The following is a 10,782-nucleotide window of genomic DNA, read 5'->3' on the forward strand; positions in this document are numbered from 1 at the left end:
GTGAGTACGGGGCTTCAGTTTATCAGAAGGGTGGTGGTGTGGGTGGTAGGGAATGATTGCTGTGGGTGTTCTTAGTGCCTCTGAGCCGTAATTGAGAGTGGATGGGATGGTGCAGTTGTCAGGGTCCTCCAGAGTGACAGAACTTATGGGATGAATAGATAGATAGATAGATAGATAGATAGATAGATAGATAGATAGATAGATATAGAGATGTATATAGATAATGTATGTGTGTATTCAATAAATCATATATACATACATACATACATACATACATACATGACTTACAGGCTGCAGCACAACTAATCCATCAATGGCTAGCTATGAGTGGAAAGTCCAAGGATCTAGTAGCTGCTCAGTCCCACAAGGCTGGGTGTCTCCGCTGGTCTTCTGTCTATGCTGAAATCCCACTGGCTCCATGCCACTGAAGGAATGGTTGTGCTAGCAAGGTGAGGGCAAGCAGGCCAAGAACAAAGCCTTCTTTCTTCCATTGTCCTTATATAGACTTCCAGCAGAAGGTGTGGCCTAGGTCAAAGGCATAACTTCCCACTGCAAGATCGGGATCTCTGGATTGAAGTTCATTCCAGAGGTAGCCAAGTTAACCAAGAACATCCATCACAAATGGTATATTATACGCACCCACACCCACAGAACCCATCATCAATTCCTACTTTTAAGACAGGGTGTCACTGTGTAGCACTAGCTGGCCTGGAACCCACAGAAATCTGCTTGTCTCTGCCTCCCAGTGCTAAAATAAAGGTGTTTACCACCACACCTGGCACCAACTCACTTTTTAATATTGTATTTTTATTTCAATTATGTGTATATTGTAGTGCGTGTGTGTGTGTGTGTGCGCGTGTGCGTGTGTGTGTGTGTGTGAAAAAGAGAATGCAATGCTCACAGAGGCCAAAAGAGGGCATCAAAGTTGCTGTCACAAGATGTGAGTGCTGGGAATCTAATTCTGGTTCTCTGAAGAATAAGGCACATTGCTTACTACTGGGCCATCTTTTCAGCCTCCATCCTTCCATTTAAAAACAAAAACTCTTGGGTCTGGAGAGATGACTCAATAGTTAAGAGTACTGATGACTTGCTCTTCCAGAAGTTGTGAGTTCAATTCCCAGCAACCACATGGTGGCTCACAATCATCTATAATGGGATCTGATGCCCTCTTCTGGTGTGTCTGAAGACAGCGACAGTGTGTTCACATATATAAAATAAATAAATCTTTTTTTAAAAAATCTCTTAATTATGTTTTAAAATTGCACTTTTTACATTTTATTTTGCATATATGTATGGCTGTATGTTTGTGGGCATGCTTATGCCAAAGTATGTGTGTGGAGGTCAGAGGACAACTTTGTGGAATTGGTTCTCTCATCTCTCATTGGTTTTCACGTGCAGGTTCCAGAGAGCAAACTCAGGTTGTCAGACTTGATGGCAGGTGCCTTTGCCCACTGAGCCATTTCACCAGCCCCTAGTTTTATGTTTCTGTATCGAGAGTCTCATGGATGACCTTGAACTTCTGGTCCTCCTGCATCCACTTGAGTGGTTTGGGGATACCTCCTGCATGGTGAGGTGTTCCAGGAAGGTAAACCTGTAATTTTGCCAAGGACTAGGTGACATTTGTCAGGTAGAAGGTTGGGGGTCGGGCTCTCCAGATCAGACCGAGAAGAGAAGGCCCTACTCTTCCTCTGTTTGGGGAGGAGCTCAGGAAATGTCCAGACCTGGTAGATTACAACCTTGGTAGTGAGGTGCATCAAACAGAGAAGTTGAGCTGATACCCAACTAGAGGCCTCACCACTACTGACTTGCATCTATGGTAGTGGACGTTACTTTGCAGGCTATAGTGGGGAAAGGTAATCACCAACCCTATAAACCAGCAGTGGTGACATGCTGGTACAATAATGGCACAAACATTGTGGGAGTAACCAGCCACTCTTTGGTTGCATTTAAGGCCCATCTCATTAGATGGAAACCAGGCCTAACACTGCTTGGATGGCCAAGAACCTGAGCCTGAACAGGCCACAGATCTATGGGAAAAACCAAATACTATTACTGTGCTAAAGGAACATAGTAACAAAATGACTCCCAGCGGCATTCTGCTGCATCCACAGATCAGTGCCTCATTCAGCCACCGTCAGAGCACTTTGCAGTAGATGGGAACTTGACTAGTCCTATTACATTAGGACCAATGCACATAGAAACTCACAGAGGCTATGGCAGCACACACAGGGCCAGCACAGATTCAAGCTAGACAGAGTTCCAGCATGACAGGGGGAAGTGGACACAGGCTCCTAACCCTAACCAAGAAGCCATCTGCAATTGGTACTTGCTTGTTAAAGAAAAAAACAGTTTCCTAAATGGAGTCCATTAGCCACAATTCAGAAGAGGTTCCATTCCAGGAGTAGAGATGTCCAACACAAAACAAATTGAATAGTATTTTTGTAGACTTTTTGTTTCATATAGCTTTGAGCTTTTTTTTTTTTCATCTTATTGGTCTTTTGCTTGTATATTTTGGTTTCTTTTGTGTGAGTGGGTTTCTTTTTTGGTTTGTGTGTTTGACTTTTGGAGTCGGGGGGAAAGAAGGGGAGAAGGAAAGAGAGAGGATTCAAATGAGTGGGCAGGATCTGGAAGAAGTTGAGAGAGGGGAAAGGCATCATCAGAATATATTGTATGATTTTTATTTTATCAGAAAACTGACAAATGAACTAAAACAAACCCAGCACTGTAGCATCAGATTAAAGTAGTGGTGCACACCTCTGATCCCAGTGCTTGGGAGGCAGAAGTAGGAGAATCTCTGAGTTTAAGACCAGCCTGGTCAAGAGAGACAGACAGACAGACAGACAGACAGACACACACACACACACACAGAGAGAGAGAGAGAGAGAGAGAGAGAGAGAGAGAGAGAGAGAGAGAGAGAGAGAGAGTACACAGGATTTAGTTCCAGGGCNAGAGAGAGAGAGAGAGAGAGAGAGTACACAGGATTTAGTTCCAGGGCAGTCAGACCTACACAGAGAAACCCCTGTCTCAAAAAACAAACAAACAACAAGTTTGGCTGGGCATAGTGACACATGCTTTTAATCCCAGCTCTTGGGAGGCAAAGGCAAGAGGATCTCTGTGAGTTCGAAGCCATCCTGGTCTGCAGAGTGAGTTCCAGGGCAGCCAGAGTTAGTGAGACCCTGTCTCAAAAAACAAAACAAAAAGTTTGAACTTGGGATTTAATTGGGAACATACAAGAAGAACTGGTGAGGGCCGCCAACAATAGATCTGCATCTTGTGTAGGAAGAAGCACCAACAGTAACAAAGGGGGTCAGAGCATCAACACCCCACTGTTTTCAGGGTTCATCACAAAATGGCCAATGACTTGTAGTCCTGCAGGGCACATAACCTCTCAGTGGGCACCATTCACTGGACAAACACTGTACTGTGTAAATTCATTGACAGTTGACCAGCAGGTGGCAGCAAAGTGCCTTAATACACAGACAAATGGACCCGCTCCTCCTTAAGAGAAGCAATAGTATAAATAAATAGTATAAAATTTATACTGAGAATGCTTACTATGAGCAAGCTGGCTTGTTCTTCAGAAAGAAAGGATTTTAAATGGAAGAAATAGAATGATAGATACACAGCTGAGAAAAAAATTGAACAGCATCAAGAAGTGTTCTCCCTAGTTCAGGTCATCTTAGCAATTCAGAGATCTGTTTTCAAAATATCCTGAAAATTTAAAACTAAAAAGAAACATTTTTAAAATTTTCATTTCACATATATGAGGGTTTTCCCTGCATGTATGTATTTGGACCTCGTACATGTAGTGCTCATGGAGGTCAGAAGAGGGCATCAAATTCACTGGAATTGGAATTACAGATAGGAGACTGTGTGGACGCTGGGAACCAAACCCAGGGCCTCAGCAAGAACAGCCAGTCCTCTGTACCTCTGAGCATCTCTCCAGTTCCCTGATAATCTAAAACTTCAGATAACAATATTACAAAGGCATAAAAGTGTACAAATCATAAATACGATAAGTGCTCACAAAATACAACACAAACGTCTAATCAATGCCCATATCAAGAAATAATAAATGGGCTTGGAGACAGCACAGCAAATAGAGTTGCTGGCCGCAGAGCCTGGGATGACCTGGAACCATGCGGTTGATAGAAAGAACTAATTTCTGCAAATTCCAACCTTCACAATAGTACAATAGTACCTGAGCGCGCGCACACACACACACACACACACACACACACACACAAAATGTAAAAGAGACTTTAGGAAGAATCAGAAAACAGGACCCAGAAGAACTATTCAGTGGTAGAGCTCTTACCTAGGATGCACAAAACACTCAGTTTGATCCTCAACACTGGAAAACAAAACAAAACAGGGGCAGGGGAGATGGCCCAGTGGAAAGCTTGAGGATCTGAGTTCAAATTGCCAGCATGAGTAATGGAGCAGAACACTCGATGCTCTCCTCCAGCCTCTGTGAGCAACACGCGAGCGCATGTGCACGCACACACACACACACAATTTAGAAAGAGGAGAGGAGGGTATGGGGAGAAATGGGTAGGACAGAAGGCAGAGAGAGAAGGAGGGAGGGAGGGAGGGAGAGAGAGAGAGAGAGAAGCATGAACAATGAACATACATTATGAGCACCATGAAGACCCTTTCAAGTCACCTTCTAGAAATTGCTGCGGTTCCCCTTCAGGTGAATGGTATTTTCACTTCTCAGTCCACAGATTAAGCCTGACCAGAGATGAGCTTTATACGCTGTGAAAGGAACCACACAGATGCAGGTTTTGAATCTGGTTTCTATGGCTGTGTTTATGTTTTTGAGGTTCACCTATATTGTTGCATATGTTTGTAATTTATTCAGTGTCATTGCTGGGTAGCATTTACTCTGTGACTGTGTTATGGTTTATCTGCTCTGCTGGTGCTAACTGCGGTTTGAGTTTCACTGTAAGGGTAGTTTTGGATTTGTTGTCTCTTGCTTTTGTTTAAGACAGTGTCTCACTATATCTCTGGCTGTCCTAGAACTTACTATGTAGTCTAGACTGGCCTCACACGTACAGAGCTATACCTGCCTCTGCTTCTTAGGAGCTGGAATATCTGTCCCACTGTTTTGGGGATGGAGGTAGAATATCCTAAGCAGTATCTGTCAGTCTTTTGTTTGTTTCTTTTTGAAACATGGCCCTCTGTGTAGCCCCAGCTGTCCTGTAACTTGCTATGAAGACCAGGCTGGCCTCAGATTCACAGAGGTCACTTTGCCTCCTAAGTAAGTGCTGTTTCTTTGTCTTGTTTTGTTTTTAAGAGTTTATTTTGATGTTGTGTATATTGTGTGTTTGTATGTAGTATACATTGTGTATGCAGTACCTGTGGAGGCCCAAAGAGAGCATCCGATTCCCCAAAGCTGGGGATAGAGAAAGGCTGGGAACCAAGCTAATGCTCATAATCGCCCAGTCACCTCTTTAGCCCCAGTTTTGTTAAAGCTTGTCGAGTGGCTGTTCTAGCCTCTGTTGACGATGGAGAGCTGAAGAATTTGCTACCATTGAATGGTCCCTTTCTCCCTTCATTTCTGTCATTTTCTGATTCGAATTTTAAAAGTGTATTTCTTTGAATCACTTTTATCAATGCATATAATGAATTCTAGTCCTTGGTACCCTGTTCCCCTTTCTCATGCCACATCCTTCTCCAACTGAAAACTGTCTTCTCAACAAATCCCCACTGACTTGGGCCTTGTATGGGACTCACTGAATTTAGTTAACCTCTCACCATGCCTGAACATGGGTGTGAGGTTGCTTCATATTTTTAAATTTCTTATGTCTTCTTACTGTGTGGGTGTTGGGTGTGATACATGCACGTGGGTGCCCAGGTTTGTGTGCCCACGCACATGTGCATGCAGATGGTCAGTGACTTCCTCCATTCTTCATTGTATTCCTGTCCTCTGAAGTTCACTGTTCTGGTTAGACAGTCTGACCAGTGAGCATCCAGGATTCACCTGTCTCTTCCTCCCAGTGCTGGGTGTGCAGGTGTGTGTAGCCATGCCCAACATTTTACATGGGATCTGAGAACTCAACTCCAGGTCCTCGTGCCTGCACAAGTGTTCTTATCTACTGACCCGTCTTCCCAGGCCGATACTTCTTGGTTTTGACTGTTAATAGGATATGCATATGTTTATATTTGTCTGGTGGGTGGATTCTAAGTGACTTTTTGTTTTACAATCTATTGTGTCTGAGTCCAATAACCCCAGTTCCCTCTCTTCTTCCCTCTGCCTCTTATTTTTTTTCATGATCTATGATTGTTTTAAATTATCTTACTATTGGTAACTTACAAACTCCCTCCTTTATTTTCATCTTTCCATTTACTAAGTTGGCAAAGAGTGCCATTCCCAACCACGCATAAACAGAGATTCCAGTCATGTGTTTCTGAATGGGTATTTAAGGACAATTCTGAATTACAACTTAGTCTTAGATAATAGAGAATTTAAAAGGCCTAACTTGCTTGTTCCTAAAAGCATTTTAATTTGCAGATCAACTATAAAGAAGTGTTAAATACTCTTTATTTGATATCATACATAAACCACAGTAAATGGCTTTCAGTGGTAAAAGGCAGCATTCTTGATGTAGAAAATTCTAATTAAAACTGCACTGTCAAGAAGAGATAGTTGCCTCCTCGTGGTTAGCCGGGGCCTGTAAGAGGCCAGTGAACACAACTGAAACACAGGTGAGTCTTCTTGTTTCTGAGACAGTAATAGAATTTTCCCAGTGTTTAAACATATTCAGATACCCAGTTGTATAAATCTAAGTATAAAACCATTTAATAGGTTTGCGACAACACCCCCTTATTTATGGAAAGTAAAACATTACTAATTAAGTCCAATCTTATCTTGAGAAAGGGAGAACAGCGATAGCAAGGATACAACTAGAACTGTTGCTTTAAAAAATGATCACATCCCTGAGTTTGAGGCCAGCCTGGTCTACAGAGTGAGTTCCAGGACAGCCATAGCTATACAGAGAAACCCTGTCTTGAAAAACAAACAACCAACCAAAACCAAAACAAACTAACAAAAATATCATACCCACTTTACAACAAGTCAGTTTTACTTAAATCAGGACTGTCCAACAAAAACATTGTTAGCAATTCATGATCTGAATTTGGTGTATGAATTAAATTATGGTGTACATTAAAAGCCATGAGACATTTGTTTTGTAATAAATAAGGCAGTGGAATTACTCATTAGTAGCCTTTTTAAGATACTGCTTGTGGACGTTGTACATCGTGGTGCGCACTAGGCTCCGCACCACGATGTACAACGTCCACAAGCAGTTTTTACTTTTTGTGGGGTGTGTGTGTGTGTGTGTGTGTGTGTGTGTACAGTCCTGGCTTTCCTGGAATTCACTCTGTAGACCAGGCTGGCCTCGAACTCAGAAATCCGCCTGTCTCTGCCTCCCAAGTGCTGGGATTAAAGGCGTGCCCACTCTCTCCTTTTCCTCTTATTTTATTGATAGTATTTCACTCTTGTAGCCCAGGATACCCTGGAAATCACTTTGCAGTGCAAGCCATCCTCAAACTCTGTGCCTCAGTCTCTGGAGTGTTGAGATTATAGGTATGCACCACCAAACCTGGCTCTCCAGTCTTTCTCCCTTTTTAAAAAAATTATGTGTGTTGGTATTTTGCATGTGTATGTGTCTGTGGTAATGTACAGTTCATGCAAAAGCAAAGAGCAGGAGCCCCTGCAACTGGAATTACAGAGGGTTGTGAACTACCACGTGGGTACTGGGAATCAAACGGGTGTGCAGTTAACCACTGAGCTATTTCTCCAGCCCTCTTTTTCCTTCCTTCCTTCCTTCCTTCCTTCCTTCCTTCCTTCCTTCCTTCTTTCCTATTTCTTTCCATTTATTTTTGTGATGAGGCCTCACTGTGTAGCCCAGGCTGCCCCAGAGCTTGCTATGTAGCCTTGGCTGGCCCAGAGCTTGCTATGTAGCCCAGGCTGGCCCAGAGCTTGCTATGTAGCCCAGGCTGGCCTCAGACTCCCAGAGATCTACTTGCTTATGTTTCCCAAATGCTGGGATTAAGAGCAGCCCCACCTTACCAGACTTCTAAAACTCTTACCGTCTATTTACACGAGATATTTTTCCTCATTCTTTATTTCCAACCTATTTGTATCTTTGAGTATGAAGTATATTTTTCATAAACATTGAACTGCTGGATATTATTTTTATATCCAGTCTGATGTGGTTTCTTGATCAGATTGTTTTAATCCATCCACCTTTAAAGTTACTATTTTGCAGTACTGGGGCTCGAACCCAGAACTTCATGCATGCTAGACATGCTCTATGACAGAGCTACATCCTTGGTCCTGTTTATTTATTGACTTCTTAAATCTGTTTTTGTTTTGTTTTGTTTTGTTTTGTTTTGTTTTGTTTTGTTTTGTTTTTTGAAGACAGGGCTTCTTCTCTACATAACCGTGGCCATCCTGGAACTCGCTCTGTACACCAGGCTGGCCTCGCTCTGTACACCAGGCTGGCCTCGCTCTGTACACCAGGCTGGCCTCGCTCNCTCTGTACACCAGGCTGGCCTCGCTCTGTACACCAGGCTGGCCTCGCTCTGTACACCAGGCTGGCCTCGCTCTGTACACCAGGCTGGCCTCAGACTCCTCCAGAGAACAGCGGAACTCCAGAGTGCTGTGATGGAAGGCATGCAACACTACCACCAGCGATGTCTTGAATTTTTAAATGATGTACTTGCCCCAGATTAATTTATTCCTCTTGTGGAAATATCTCTGAATTACAACAAGAAGATATATAAGGAAGAGATCAATAAAATTGACTAGTGCAATAATGATCATTTAAAACTTCCCCTACTATCAAGCAAGGGGCTGGAGATCCTCTAAGAGCTGACCACAGTTGGTAGTGATCACCTGGCATGTACAAACCCTAAAGTTAGTCCCCAGCACCACAGAAACCAGCCATTTGACTGTAAGCTAAACCTAAGACCTTGGGAGGGAGAGGCAGGAAGACAGGAGTTCAAGATCACCCTCAGCTGCACAGTAAATCTGAGGACCCCGTCAAAGGAAACAGTAAAGGAAATACCAAGAATTACTGAGGAAGCACTTTTAACTTTATGTGAGGCCTGAGACATTCTTCAAAGTACCAAGTTCCTTATCTCATTTCATAGTTAGCCAAGGTCATATTCTTAATATATTGAGGCAAGTTTTCCAATGTTCCTTGTGCTACCACAAGATAGTACAGTCTAAATAAACTAAAGATGATTAGGGGTAAATCTCAGTCAGCACTGGTCTTGTCTTTTTCACCAGTGTCTCCTGTGCCTTGGGCCTTGCATGACAGAGTAGACATGTAATATATTTCATGGAATAAAATGTACTGTTACACAAACTTCATTCTCTCTCTCTCTCTCTCTCTCTCTCTCTCTCTCTCTCTCTCTCACACACACACACACACACACACACACACACACACACACACACTTTGTTGAGACAGAGTTTCTTTGTGTAGCCTTGGCTGTCTCAGAACTCAACTGTAGACTAAGCTAGCCTGGAACTCAGAGATTAGCCTGCCTCTGCCTCCTGAGTGTTGAGATTAAAGGCATTCCCACCACTGCCCAGCCCAGACTGGCCTTGAAATTATGATCCTTCCGTCTCAATCTCCCATGTATTAGAAACAGTATTAAAACAGATTTCCTCGGTCATCAAAATCTTAGTATTCAAGAGTCTTAGCTGGATGCAGTGGCCCGTGCCTACAATCCAAGTCCTCAGGAGGCAGTGGCAGAGGACTGCTGGGAATTCCAGCAGCCAGAGGAGTAAAAGGTAGCAATTATGAAATATAGGTCCATGCCAGGTGTGGTGGCGCACGCCTTTAATCCCAGCACTCGGGAGGCAGAGGCAGGCGGATTTCTGAGTTCGAGGCCAGCCTGATCTACAAAGTGAGTTCCAGGACAGCCAGGGCTTTACAGAGAAATCCTGTCTCAAAAACCATTAAAAAGAAAAAGAAACATAGGTCCATTTTTACTGTTTAAATATAATCTATAAATGTGCAGAAAAAGGAAGCTCAGAGGACCATGCTAGCTTGCTGACAGTACAACTCTTGGAGAGTGAGTTCTTTAGGAGGGTAAACTATATTACATATCTCTCAGGTAACTGATATTTTAATAATTGTTACATCTTTAACGTACCTAAGAGGCATACTACAGAGCTTATTGTGATGACACTGTACCTTTCTCATCTGTAACAAGTTCCTGTTCCCTTGTTTTATATTCTGTGGTGGTGGGGATAGAACCTGGGGCTCTGTGCATGCTGGGGCGGCATGCGCTAACCACTAAGCCACCTCCACATCTCTTTGTTTAATGTTTGTCATATTTAGGGCTGATGTCTAATGCCTGAAATATAGTGGACAGTAAGACAAACATGGTAGTTTAAATGAGAACAGCCCCATGGGTTCCATGGGCTCCTATGTTTGAATAGTTAGTCTCCAGTTGGTGGAACTGGATGGGAAGGATTAAGGGTAGCCTTGTTGGAAGAATGTTGTCACTGGGGTTGCATTTGGAGGTTTCAAAAGACTCCCAGCAATTCCCAGTACTCTCTCTGTCTCTCTGCAAATCAAGATGTGAGCTCACAGCTGCTCTTTCAGCCCTCTGTTGGCGCACCACCATCAAAGACTCCTAACACTCTGGAGCCTGGAGCCCAATTAAAGGCTTTCTTTTTAAGCTGTTTTAGCCATGGCGTTTTGTCACAATAATAGAAAATAACACAGCATATACAAATAACATTACATATGA

The sequence above is a fragment of the Mus caroli genome, chromosome 2 (genome assembly GCF_900094665.2).
Source record: "Mus caroli chromosome 2, CAROLI_EIJ_v1.1, whole genome shotgun sequence".
Lineage (NCBI taxonomy): Eukaryota > Metazoa > Chordata > Mammalia > Rodentia > Muridae > Mus > Mus caroli.